The sequence below is a fragment of the Notamacropus eugenii genome, chromosome 2 (assembly GCF_028372415.1).
Source record: "Notamacropus eugenii isolate mMacEug1 chromosome 2, mMacEug1.pri_v2, whole genome shotgun sequence".
Classification (NCBI taxonomy): domain Eukaryota; kingdom Metazoa; phylum Chordata; class Mammalia; order Diprotodontia; family Macropodidae; genus Notamacropus; species Notamacropus eugenii.
Window position 1 is genome coordinate 219,854,766 of NC_092873.1, and position 13,768 is coordinate 219,868,533.

Genomic DNA, 13,768 nt, shown 5'->3' on the forward strand with positions numbered 1-13,768 from the left:
AAAACTTTTCCCTTAAATTTGTTAAATCATAAGCAGATGACCATGCAGATTAATGTTCTCTATGAACAAACAACCATAAAGACTCTTATATAGGAATAGAATTTGGTTAGGGAATTAGGAAGGACTCAACTATTCTGATAACCTAGCTCATCCTATCCTATCCCAGTTCCTAAGAGGAGAACCTCTGGACAGGAATGGAATTGAAGATAGCTTTCTATGAGTTACGTCCCAAGGAAGAGCCTTGGCTTCTCTTTTCTTAGTAGCCTGGGAAAGAAGAAATCCTGGGCTAAGATCACCCAAGGAGTCCCTCCCTAGTCCTTAATATAGTTTTTAACCTTTTTGATGTGACAAATTAATCACTTAGTCTGTGCTGACCACTGTGGTAGGAAAAGGGGAAAATACCAAGGTAAGCTAAGACTTGGTCCTTGTCTTCAAGAAGCTTATAGTTTAATAGCATAGCATGACCAATAATATAAATAGCTAAAATTGTATGGTAAGTGCATCCTACAGGTTTTTGTGTGACATATCTAAGACAAGGCTGTCAGTGACTACAAAGATCAGGCAAAGGCTTGCTGGAAGAAGCAGTGTTTGAGGTGGGCTTTAAAGAATAGTAGGGGTGTCATTCCAGGCACAGCAGAAAGCAAAAGGCACAGAGTCCCACAGGCCATTTGGTCTAAACCCCTCATTTTACAGATGAGGAAACTGAAGGTCAACTAGGTTAAGCTTCTTGTCCACAATCACACAGAGAGTAGGGATCAGAAGCAGGATCTGAATGCAAGTCCTCGGACTCCAGGTGGCACAGTGGATAGAGTGTTGGGTCTGGAGTCAGGAAGATCTGAGTACAAATCTGAACTCAGACACTTAGTAGTTATGTAGCCCTGCCTCAGTTTCTCATCTATGAAATGGGAAGGAAATGGCAAACTAGTTTACTATCCTTGCTGAGAAAACTCCAAATGGGGTCACAAAGAATCAGAAAAGACTGAAATGACAAAATAACAAGACCCTCTGACTCTAGAGACAGTGTTCTTTCTACCATACCACAGTGTCTCCTTGAGAATCTTAAATTAGGCACCAATAAACCTCTGTAGCCTTAAGAAAATAAAACGGACAGGATCTTTGTTTTTCTCTTCAGAGAAGAAAGTTATACTTTGAAGGTGCCAGCAGTGGTAGAAGAAGGCTTTACTGCCACCACAAGTCCCAGAGCTGGGAAATGGTCAGATTCCAGATCCTGCCTCTCCTAGCCATGCCCACCCCACAAGAAGACCCTTCTCAGCCCCTTTTTAACCACACCATCCTTTTTCTATGTTTGATTGGGAGGCTGAGGAACATGTTACAGCTATTTTTCCAGGGATTCCTCACAATTCTCTTATTATATGTTATGGATAAATGAGACAATGCCTTTGAAGAACTGAAAATGAGGACCACACAGATGGAAATACAGAGGCACATGATAGGTGTAAGCAACATATAACAATTTTTGTACTCCAAAAAATAGGAGTAAAAGAAGACAATAAGAAATTTAACGGTAGGTAGAGAAGATGGGCTGTTTATTTGGCAAGAATGAGAGATAAGTGGACTACCAAAGTGTTCTACTGGTACCTTCGGTGTTAGTAGAAAAACAAAAAAGTTTTCCTTTGGGAGAACATAGACAACAGTCACATAGGATGGATAGGCATGATGAAATGCTGGAGGGAGCTCTGGAATTAATAAGCTCAAATATGCATTTGAGTATTATTACGTGCTAGGCATTAGGCCAAGCATTAGGGATTTAAGAATGAAAAATGACAAGTGTCCTGTCCTCAAAGAACTCATCATCCAAAGGGTGAACATGACAAGTATACAAATAAGTATGATACAAAGTAGAATGTGGACAAAGTAGAATAAGGACAAAGGAGAATTCCAGACAAAGAGCTATGAGAAGTTTGAAGAGAGATCAATTCAGTTAGATGTATTAGGGAAGACTTCATGGAGAAAGTACCAGATAACCTTAAAGAAAGAGGCAAGCCAGACAGAGATGTCCTGCATGAATGCATGGAGGCAGGAAAGCAGAACAAAATCAGGAAAAAGCCAATGTTGTCAAACTATAGAGAATGTGAAGAGGAATAATTTGAAATAAAGCAGAAAAGATAGTGAGTAGGGCTGTTGTGCATCTTCCATAACAAACTAATAAAAATAATAACATTTATTTAATGTTTTAAGATTGTAAAATGTTTTCCTCAAAGCAACCTTGGGTGGTAGGTTGTATACAAGTATTTCCTTGTCTATTTTACAGATGAGGAAACTGAGGCTCTAAGTGGTTAAGCGAATTTCCTGTGATCATAAGGTTGGTGTCTAAGGTGGGTTATGAGCCCAACCTGAAGACTAGAAAGATTATTTTCTTTATCCTTTGTGTAAGGAAGAAAGACCAGAAGCAAACAGACCATTTATTCAATCCAGAGATCATTAGGACAATGACAATTTGAGTGGAAAGAAAGGAACAGACATGAGAAATACTGTGTAAGGAGAATAAACAGAGCTTGAAAATTGACTGCGTATGTGGAGGGAGGCCAAAAACTTCCAAGCCAGTGACTAGGGATTGTCTGCCTATTCAATCAGCAAACCTGTATTAAACTTTTACTATGTACCAGGAAACTATGCTAAATACTGAATACAAAGGAAAAAACTCTCAAGGAGCAAGGTGGCGAGTGGAGAAGAGGGGAAGAGAACATGTAAAATATTAGGTACACAAGATAAATTTGGAGTAAATCATAGGTTAACTTAGAGGGAAAGGCTCTAGAAGAGGGGCAGAATCAGAAACAATTCTTGTACAAGGTAAAGTTTCAAATGAGTCTGAAGGAAACAAGGGATTCTAAAAGGGTAGGAGGGTAGTAGCAATACCACTACTGAAGTCTGTATTCTAAAGTGATTTTTTTTAAAAAAATGAGGAGAAGGAAAAGGACCTATAAGTACAAAAATATGTATAGCAGCTCTTTCCATAGTGGCAAAAAATTAAAAATTGAGGGGCTGCCCATCAACTGGGGAATGGCTAAACAAGTTGAGGTATATGACCATTTTCAATCATGTCCAACTCTTTGACTCTTTTTGACTCCATTTGGGGTTTTCTTGGCAAAGATACTAGAATGGTTTTCCATTTCCTTCTCCAGCTCATTTTATGAGGAAACTGAGGCAAACAGATTAAGTGATTTGCTCAGGATCACACAGCTAGAGTCTAACGTCAGATCTGAACTCAGGAAGATACTATCCTGTATTCTATCCATTTTGCCAACTACCCACTGACAACAACTGATGCAAAGTGAAGTAAGCAGAACCAGGAGAACACCGCACATGGCAACAGTAATGTTGTACTGTGAATGACAGCTATTCTCAGCCATACCAATGATCTGAGACAATTCCAAAGAACTTATGATGAAAAAATCCCATTCATTTCCAGAGAAAGAACTGATGGGGTCTGAATACAGATTGAAACATACTTTTTTAAATCTTTATTTTTCTTGTTTTGTTTATTTTTGGCAACATGGCTAATATAAAAAACATTTTGCATGATTTCACATGTATAATCTATATCAAATTGCTTGTCATTTCGGGGGGGGAGAAGGGGGAGGGAGAGAATTTGGAAATCAAAATTTTAAAAATGAATGTTTAAAATTTACATGTAAATGGAAAATATTAAATATTTTTTAAAATGTAAACTTCTTGAGAGCACGAGTTACTTTGCTTTTATATTTGTATCCTCATTTGGCACTGAGTAAGTACTTAATAATAGCTTTTCATTTCCATCTAAGACCAGCAAATAGATTAATTGGGGAGTGGGATGGGAATAACAAAAACGTCCCAGGAGGAGAAGATAGCCAATCCAAAAGTACAAAAATACAGAATTTTGCACTCCTAAAGGAAGTAGTCCCTTATATGACAAAAACTAGCTTAGTAGAAAATTAGGTTTAGACCAACATCTTACACTATAAGCTACGATAAGCTCCAAATGGATACATGTTGTAAAAACTGAAGGTCATATGAGACTACATCGATGACTTCATTGTTTTAGAGAACTAAAAACAATGAGGAAACTCTCATCTACTAACGCAGGTCAATGCCAATTTAGGCTTAGAGAATTTCCTAGAACATCAAGAACCTTGTAGCATAAGCATATGGCAGTTTTTACCTACGTGGGTCTATAAATTAGATCTTGAATCTCTGGCTACTTTCTTCTGTCTTTTTGTTTTCTTGATTAGTTACAGGTCAGTGACTAGCAATCTAGTGAAAAAAAGGACACTCTCAACTTTGCCAGCTACCTCAGGAGTTAAAAGAGTTCCTGAACTGGGTACTCCCTACCCAGAGGAAACTAGAACTTTCTCCACATTCATCTTGTAGCTGAAAACTAGAAAAAGCCATGCCCTGACTGGCAAGGAGATGTGGATTTTGTGAAGAACTCCCAGTATACACCTAAGGCACATGGAAAATATCTGATCACCAGTACCACAAAGCTGTTTTTACCCTCAAAGGAGCTGAGGGAAGATAATGAACCTTATGGGTTACTTGGGATGCTTTATGTTTTCTACATTTGTTCATTTATGCCTTTTGAGTCCTTAGTATTTATGTACCTCCGATGTTACAGGAAACAAATAGCTACCTTACACTGAATAATCTTGTTACTTACTCAGAGCGTTTTCTAGAAGGGTTAGTTGCTCATATATTGGGGAAACCTTACATATAAACTATACCTTAGCTTGTCTTAGAGATTTCCCTAGATTACTACAGAGACAGAGAGAAGTGAGGTTAGATTCCACAGGACTAAACACAGTCCAGGTAAGCCCAAAGCTTCTGGTTGGAGTACACTTAGGCTTCTTAAGTCAAGAGATCTCTGGATCACTGTAAAAACAATTTAAATCGAGATGCTTGGTGCTTGCAAGAACAAAAGTTTCCCGAGTTGTTCTAATCCAGATAACCCAAGCCTGGGTCTTGAGTTATGGACCAGGGTACCTCCTGGCTTGGCAGAATCAGATGTAACAGACTCTGGGATGAAGGAGAGACGGGCATCTGGTAGACTCCGTAGGACAGAGTTTTTAGCCCTGATATTTCACAGAAGCTAGCTTGGGCACTGTAGGGGGATTTTGCAAGAGGCATTAAGCTTCTATGTGTCAGGTACCTTCATAAAATCAGAAACTTAAAGGGTTTTTTTGTTCCTCTGTGTTTTAAGCTTTTGTGAGAATGTTAATTCTGAATCGTGTTCTTTTTATTCTATCTCAAAATACCTTCTTATACAATTAAAGCTGTAGTGATATACTTGTTATCAAGTGTATTTAAAAGGCAGGATGGAATACTGGTGGGGCACTGGCCCAGGGATCAAGAAGACCTAAGTATAAATCTGACCTCAGACATTTACTAGCTGTGTGATCCTGGACAAGTCATTGAACTCTGTTTGCCTCAATTTCTTCATTTGTAAAAATGAGCTAGAAATGGAAATGGAAAACCATTTAGGCAGTATCTCTGCCAAAAAAAATCATCCAAATGGGGTTATGAAGAGTTAGACATGACTAATCAATAAAAAAAAGAAAAATTGACAAAAAGCTTCTCCTAAACTCTATTTATTGCTTCTAATTCTGCCTTCTGGAGACATAGATATTAAGTCTAATTCCTCTTTTAGATAACAATAACTAGAATTTGTAAAGTACATTAATAAATATGACCTTATTTTATCTTTACAACTATTCTGGGAAGTAGGTGCTATTATAATCTCCACAAGCAAACTGAGATTAAGTGAATTACACAAGGTCCCACAGCTGGCAAGTACCTGAGGCAGAATATGAATTCAGGTCTTCCTCACTGCAACTCCAATACTCTATCCACTGTACCACTTAGCTTCTTATTCACCAATTTGGGAGGTAGTGGTATAAGTACAGAGGGAAAGTATGAGACTCAAATCCTGCATCTGATTACTTTTTAAGAGGGTATAACCATGGGAAAATAATTTAATTCTTCTGAGTCTCAGTTTTTTCATATTGCCCAGTGTTGTGAGGATCAAATGAGATAATATATACAGGGTGCCCCCAAAATTAGGTATAAATAGCCTAAAATAACCATGGGGTTCTTTATAAAGTATTCTGTAGTCCTAAAACTTCTCTAGAGATTACTATCTACTCTTATTCCCCTACTCACAAATTCTTTCCCTTTCCAGGTTAGACTTTCCTAATTCCTTTAACCATTTCTTATAGAATACCCTTTCTAAACCCTTTTCCATTTTATCAATGTCCCTCTTAAAAAGTGATATCTAGAACCGAAAACAATCATGCACCTTATGGATAATGACATTTCTGCACTCTTTCTGGTGGCATCCAGGGATGAAAGACTGTTAAATTCATAGTAAAAAAAATAAACAAACAAAAATAGAATGACATTTCAGACTTCTTCTTACCCTCATTCTCTTTTAATATGAGTTAGAGACTATATATGTAGGCTATAGACATAAACTTTATCTTATTACCTTTGATCTCGGATCTCTTTCAAGTTGCGTTGACTGATCAAGATTCCACGTTTTTGTTCTAGTATAAAGGTTATGTGACTTCAGAAATCTTGAAAACCCCTGCCATTCTGTGACCTCACCCCATTCCCAAAGCTCCATCCAACGTATCCAGAAGCTGACCTGAGATAAGCAACTGGAATACAGAACAGAGCAATTTCTTGGGCTGCATTTTTATTACCTCATCTGTCAGTGGAGGATGCAGCTGCCTACAACGCATGCCTTGATCAGAGTGATGCCAGGAAGTCTTCACCCACTTATTTATTTGTTTGTTTGTTTAATTCGTTCACTTATTTTTTTTTATTCCTTTATCCAGTCATTTATTTATTCAATTGGTTAATCTTTTTCATGGGTTTATCACGGTGCCTGGAATTCCACAGTTCATCTTTGGTCATCTCTGGGAAGGTTCAACAGGTGCTCAGACAGTATAGTCTAAAGCTATAAGGAAACTAAGGAGACCAAATCAAACTCCCTCATTTTACAGATGAGGAAACCAAGGCCTAGAGAAGGTAAATGACTTGCCCATGGTCACACATGTTCTAAGCATTAGATTGAGAATTTAGAACTGGGGTTTCCTAACTCCAGAGGCAACAAGGTGGCCCAATGGGTAAAGCACTGGGCCTGCAGGCAGGAAGACCTGAGATCATTTTTCACTTTTATTTTTAGTTCCAAATTCTCTCCCTCTCTCCACCCCTCCTCCACCCATTGAGAAAGCAAGAAACATGATGATACTCGTGGTACATATTTCCACATTAGTCATGTTGCAGGAATAAAAAAGAAGCAAGCAAAATAAAGGGAAAAATTGTTTCAGTCTGTACTCAGGGTCCATATGTTCTCTATCTGGAAGTAAGACAGCATTTTTCATCATGAGTCCACTAGCTGTGAAATTCCAAGCAAACCATTTAACCTCTATGTGCCTCAGTTTCCTAATCTGTAAAATTGGGATAGTGATAGTGCCTGTGTCCAAGGGTTGTTATGAGGATCAAATGAGATATCCATAAAGCATTTAGCACAGTGCATGGCACATAGGGGGTACTTACTAAATGCTTGTTTTCTCCCTTCCAAAGGTAATGCTCTTTCTATTGTACCATACTATTGATTTTTAGGTGTAATGTGAATGTGTACAGTCAGCTACAGAAAAAAATCTCCCTTAGAATCACCTCTACTATTTGCACTTTGAACACTGTAATTCCCATACCCTGAGTTTCTGCCACAGGAAACTGGGTATGTATATATCAACGACAAGGTAGCTAGGTGGCACGGTGGATAGAATGCTGGGCCTGGAGTCAGGAAGACTCATCTTCCTGAGTTCAAATCTGGCCTCGGACATTTACTAGCTAGTTGACCCTGGGCAAGTCATTTAATCCTATTTCCCTCAGTTTTTTCATCTGAAAAAAAAAAAGCTGGAGAAGGAAATGGCAAACCACTCCAATATCTTTGCCAAGAAAACCCCAAATGGGCTCACAAAGAGTCAGACACAACTGAAACAACCAGATGACAACAATAAAATGCATCAAAGAAAATTATAGGAAGAGAAAATAACAGTTAAAAGACCTAAAGGTGGAAGAAAACTTGAAAATTCGCTAGTCCAGGGGTCCTTCTTTTGTGAAAAGTATTTCTTTGATAGTCTGGTGAAGCCTATGGACCCCTTCTCAGAATATTGCTTTGAAATGTAGAAAATAAAATACATAGGATTACAAAGGAAACCAACTCTATTGAAACAGTTATTCAACATTTTTAAGAAAGGGTCATGGATTGTGGGTTAAGGACCTTTCATCTGGTCCATCTCTCTCCATTCCTTTCCTTACACAGGTAAGGAAATCTTGTCCTAAAGGGGTCAAGTGATTTGTCCAAGGTCACACTGGAAATAAAGGACAGAGTCAGAATTCAAAAGCAGATGAGGTGACCCAAATCTAGGGCACTTTCAACTGTACAAACTGTGACACAGTGAGCCAGGAGTTTTATATCTCTATATTTTGTTTACCTTGTAAGAGGCAAGACCAAACCTACAGACTATTGTAGTAATTCCAGCCTTCCCTGGGCAGAAGTATTATCCTGTGCCTAATAATGCCAGTGACTAAATGTTCAGATTGACTTCTTATTTCTGCAGAATGATTTTTAAAATTGGCTTGAGAGCAAAACAATTGGTAGCGATCTCCAAGGTCATCTGGGTTTTTTTCCCTTATTTTCCAATACGTCCACTTAATTTTTTCAGACAAATTAATTTCTAAGAAAAGAGATTCTAAAGGAGTCTAGAACAAAGATTTTTAGGCCCTGAGTTTTCTTTAGTTTCATCTAAATCTTGACTGCTATTGAGTAATAAAAAGCTTATATTTACTTACTGCCTTAGGGGCAACAACGTATTTTATGTGTATGATGTCATTTAATTCTCATAGTGTCCACGGGAAATAGCCAGGACAGGCAATATTTGCCCCATTTTGTCCCAGAGAAAATACTTAGCCTCTGTAATGCTAATGAGTTAAAGACCTTCCCCACTCATGGATGGGCCCGTCCATTAAGGGAAGCTTGATTAGGAGAGACCCAGACCTTTTGTTAATTTTCTAATGAGGCACTGGTTCTCAAGGGTTGTGATGCCCTCTGGCTCTGAAAAGTGTATGAAGACTCTGAGGTGAGGTTTTACTTTGGGGCTTGTGTGTTCATCCTTAGTTGCCAAAGAAGACCATGCCATCAGAGAAATGATGACATGACTTGCACTTGACTTTGTTTTGAGTGAGGGAGGGCTGTTCAGGTCACCAGACTCACTTCTCCTCCAGAGCCATCTGAATCCAGTGACCAGATATTCATCAGGATGACTGGAGATGACCCAGGATGAGGCAATTAGGATTAAGTGACCTGCCCAAGGTCACACAGCTAGTGAGTGTCAAGTGTATGAGGAAAGACTTGAACTCAGGTCCTCCTGACTCTTACACTGGTGCTCTATCCAGGCTTAGTTTTTGGAAGAAGGTTTGTGTGCCAGATGAGACTCTGGGAAGTCACTAAGGGGGCTCCCCCTGCTTTGAAAATTCAGACCTTGGTGCTTCTCTCTCTGGTAACTATATATGTATGGTCAGACAGTTGGAACTATCTGTTGATTTGTGATGTAAGTATTTATTGCTTATGGTCAGGTAGCTAGAAGTCCTGTCTGTTGATCTTTACTTTCCTGTATTTTCTCTAAAGTTCAGAGTGTTCACTTTTCCCCTTGAACTAAGTGAATGATTTACGCGCTTGAATAAAATAGGTTGTTGACCCCTCAAAAGTTGCTCTCCTTTTAGAAAAGCAGATGAAAAAACCTGTGATAGCATACCATCCTGGATGTGTCAGGGTGCTTGCTTTTATAGCCTTGGAGACACAGTTACCCAACTGATTAGTGGCAGTCAGGGCTATAGCCAGGACTGTAACCTGGCTCATGTGACTCCAGCAGTTCTTCCCTTTTACTGCAGTGCTCTGATGGTGATGAGCATTTTTAGCCATAGTCAAAAAAGTATTATGATATAATGGATAAACTGTTGAACTTATGAGTAAAAAACATCTGGATTCAAATACTGTACTAGCTGTGTAACCATTTAACCTCTATATGCCACAGTCTCTTCATTTATAAAATGAACAGGCTAGATTCTATGACTTCAACGTCCCTTCCAGCTCCCAGTCTGGGATCTCTGTGAACACCTGAGGACCTCTGCTGAAGCAGGGATGGATTTGGTTAATATCAGTGGAATCGTTGCCCAACACAAATGCAATGTCATTTTTTCAAGGGATCACGTACTGTCACTTGACATTCAGTAGTCACCATGACAATCACAATAACCACTTGAGAATTTCCTTTTTGGGCATTCATTGAGATTGAGATTCATCTGTCTAGAAAAATTTAGATTTAGTGTTTAAAAAAAAAAGATTAAAAAAATAAAACAGATCATCTTGGAAATCTCTTCTAATTATTCTGAGTACTGTAAAGAGCAAGTCTTGAGGACTGTATAGTTAGAAGAAAGCAACATTAACATGGAGGTACAGGGACCAGGAGGGCTAGGGCAGCTATATGCAAAGCTCTTTTAGATACATTATTTCATTTGATCCTTACAATCACATCATAAGGTAGTCAGTAAAGGTATTATCCCTCATTTTACAAATGAAGGAAGTAAGGTCCAGAGAAGTTATGTAACTTACTCCAGATTTCAGGCTGGTAGGCAGTAGAATCCAGTATACTACCAATCTTCTGACTTCTAGTCTGGGGCTTTTCATACTACATCGTGCCTGGCCACCACTTGTTTAGTAAGTATAACAATGTTTAGTCTCTTCAGTCACGTCTAATTCTTTGGGATCCCATCTGGGGTTTTCTTGGCAAAGATACTGGAGTGGTTGGCCATTTCCTTCTCTGGCTCATTTTACAGAGGAAACTGAGGCAAACAGGATTAAGTGACTTGCTCATGGTCACACAGCTAGTAGGTGTCTGAGATCAGATTTGAACTCAGGAAGATGAGCCTTCCTAACCCCAGGCCCAGCACTGTATCCACTGTGCCACCAAGCTGCCCAGATATAACAGTACCTTTTCCTATCCTCCTGGGATGGAGCATGCCAGTCACCATTTCAACTGGCCATATGGAAGCTTGGGTTTAGCCTCCTTCAAACCATAAATAATTTACGAGCTCACAATGGGAGATGAAGAAAAATTCTTTAACTAGTTGAACATTCCTTAGTTTCAATCTAAATCCTGCCTGCTATTAAGTAATAATACCTTACATCTATATATTGACATTTAGATAGAAAGATATAGATAAGCATCTGTATGTCTCTAAATCTACCTAGAGATGTAAAAGTATCACCTATATATCTCTATATCTACTTAGATATCTATATCTATATATCTATAGATATACATATCTAGAGATATATATATCTCTAGATATCTACATATACATATACTATTGATCAAATCAATAAGCATTTATTAAGTCTTTACTATGTGCCAGGTAACTGTGCTAAGGGCTAAGGATACTAAGAAAAAGGAAAGTCTGTCCTCAAGGATCTTACATTCTAATGGGAAAGACATTTGCATATATATTTATATACAAGTCAACACACAAAATAGATATAAGGTAATCTCATAGGGACAGGCATTAGCAGCATGGGGTCCAGGAAAGGCCTCCTGAAGAAAGCAGCAATGAGCCAAATCTCGAAGGAATCCAGGGATTCTAAGAGGCAGAAGGGAGGAGGGAGAATACTCCAGGTCTGGGCATAGAGGCCAAGGTTTTACTTCACTTTAATTATCACTACTTAGCTTGTTTGGGCATTTTGCCAGTCGACTTTGCTACCTCCTTGGCAAAACCCTGCTTTTTAGAATAGTTCACTGTCCAGTGAAAAAGGGTCCCTAACTTCTCCCCTTTCACCCTCTTGACTCTGATCAATAGGGGAGCCCATTACAATAATAACAAATATTTATTAAATCGCTGCTAGGTGCCAGGCACTGTGCTAAGCACTTGGGCTACAAAGAAAGACAAAACTAGTCCCTGCTCTCAAGGAATTCATAGTGTAATGGGGTTAGGCAACAGGCAAACAATAATGTGTAAATAAGACATATACACAATAAATTAGAGATAATTTAGGGGGTTCAAGAAAGGCTTCTAGCAGAAGGCAGGATTTTAATCTGAAAGCAGCCACAGAAGCCAGGGGGCAGGAACAAAAGAAGTTTCCCCAAAGAGGTCTAGGGAGGTTTTCAAGAAGATTATAAGAAGGAAAAGGCATTATACAAGAGAGTCCTCAGACACACAGCAAAAGGTCATAGGAGACAGAGTGTAAACAGTCCTTTGCAGGGGCTGTATTAGTTACCACGATAATAGCTGTGTCGTTCATTCCTCATAGCCAGTCAGACGAAATGAATATTACTGGCATAGAACACGAAACATTTAGTTTCTCACTATTTTAATTACTGGACACTTGCTTCCTTTCCCCCTGCCCAAGTGCCTTTAGAACTAGGCACCCTGTTAGGCTTCTAATTAAGATTTGTTGACCAATTCCAAAAATGTACTAAAAAGTATATGCAAATTCTATAAGGAGTAAGGGAGAGGAGAAAGAGTCCTGGGCTTGAAGCCAAGAGTCCAATGTTCTTGATCCAGCACAGCCTGGGACTATGTACTCTGTTAGGATTTTGATAAAGACTTGTTGACTGATTCCAAAAATGCACTAAAAAATATATGCAAATTCTATAAGAAGTTGGAGAAAGAAGAAAGAGTCCCGGGCTTGAAGCCAAGATGGCCCTAGTGAAGTCTCTAGGCCTTGATTTTCTTTTCTGCAAAATGAGCAAATGAGACTAGTGTCCAATTAGTCCAAAAAGGACCCATGTCCTTTCCAGTTCTGGAATTCCATAGTTATCTCCTTCAGTCTTCTTCAAGTACACACATACACACATAGACACACACACACACACACACACACACACACACCACAGTCAATTTTTCATTAGGTCTTATCAAAATCTGAATGCTTACAAATTTAAAAGATAAGCCCACACGTCCATTGCTACATAAAGCCAAAGATTAAACTGATGACAACATTGTCATACATGTGGGAAAGCTCCTAACATAAACGATTTTATGAGTGAACTCTCTCTGCTAGGGCTGATTAGCAAGTATCCTGAGACTTAAAGTCTTGAAGAATTGCCTGGGGTCTGGAAAGGTATTCAAATAATTTTTGGTCCATTCTCCCCTTCAGTTCAATCAGCAAACTCATTTAAATGGCACACCCTAGGTCAGCATCACACAGAATTGTATACAGATACAGCAAAATATGTACATGCAGGCTTGCACGTTTTAGGTTTCATGTCACACTTTTTTTTTTTTTTTTTGTAATTTGACTTTTTTTTTTAATTTTAAGCTAAAATACAAAATAAGAATAAAACCAAACTTAAATACTAAAAACTAAAATAATACAAGATAAGAAGAGAAAAAAAGCATTGCTATGTGTGCAACAGAGTGTGAGAGAAGATTTAAAAATATACGGCAATAAATTTCTATTTCCCGAAAGCCTTTATAATAAATACTACAGATTGTATTGAGCTGTCCAACCTTTCTTTGCTTCCTTGTAAGTTTTCCTTTGTTCTCTCCTGTGCACTTTTTACTTTGTTCTTTTTTTTCCCTTTCCTCCTCTCTCCCCTGAAGGTTGCAATGAAGCACAGATATATAAATAAATGTAGGCATGCACACACATGTATGTGTACATATATGCATGCATAAATAGACATATACACAAAAATATACACATTCA

General features: G+C 38.5%; 1 protein-coding gene across 1 annotated transcript in view; it reads right to left on the minus strand.

The window, feature by feature from the left end:
- Window positions 1-13,768, minus strand: part of SLC2A12 (solute carrier family 2 member 12) — a 72,877-nt gene that overhangs the window by 44,279 nt on the left and 14,830 nt on the right. The window lies entirely within an intron of this gene.